Raw genomic sequence first — 852 nt, forward strand, 5'->3', positions numbered from 1 at the left:
AGTGTTAATGCCCTAACACAACATGTTCTATTCCTTTTCACATCAAAAATGCAAGTCTCTCATTAAAAATAATGTTCTAGTGTGAGAAATGATTATAAATCAGTTCAATTTAAAGGCTTAGTTAAATATTGGAAATGAACATACTTAATCTCCTTAAAGTACTCAGTACTAAATCATGTATTTTTCAAGTTGACAGTATTTCCTGCTTTTATCTCCCTGTACACTTATGGGTCTACAGGTTTTATCTTGATGTGGATGCCATTCAGTGAGTGAAGCAGCAGTCGAGCAGCTTTCTTGGGTTTCCGAGTGGGGTCTTCTATCAGCTGGTATCTCCTCAGTACCAGGGATATCACAGCTTTCATCTCATTCATGGCAAAATTCTGACCAATGCAGTTTCTGAGGGAGGAAAGTGTAGAAATGTGTATCATGATAAAGAACATAAGGAATGAAATGCAGTACCATGAAACATAAACAAATCATTGTTGTTAAGAGTAGGCATGCAGTAGATCAGGGGTGTCAAACTCAATCGCACAGGGGGCCAAAACTCAAAGCACAATTTAGGTCGCGGGCCGAACAGGATAAACATTTATTGAACAGACTAAAACTAAATGTTTTTTGAACATAAATATGAATCGAAAAAGACAGGATACAATATTATCCATCCATCCATCCATTTTCCTCTGCTTATCCAGAACTGGGTCGCGGGGGCAGCAGTCTAAGCAAAGATGCCCAGACTTCCCTCTCTCCAGACACTTCCTCCAGCTCCTTCGGGGGAATGCCAAGGCGTTCCCAGGCCAGCCGAGAGACATAGTCCCTCCAGCGTGTCCTGGGTCTTCCCCGGGGCCTCCTCCC

Source organism: Monopterus albus, unplaced genomic scaffold (genome assembly GCF_001952655.1).
Source record: "Monopterus albus unplaced genomic scaffold, M_albus_1.0 scaffold11.1, whole genome shotgun sequence".
Taxonomy (NCBI): Eukaryota; Metazoa; Chordata; class Actinopteri; order Synbranchiformes; family Synbranchidae; genus Monopterus; species Monopterus albus.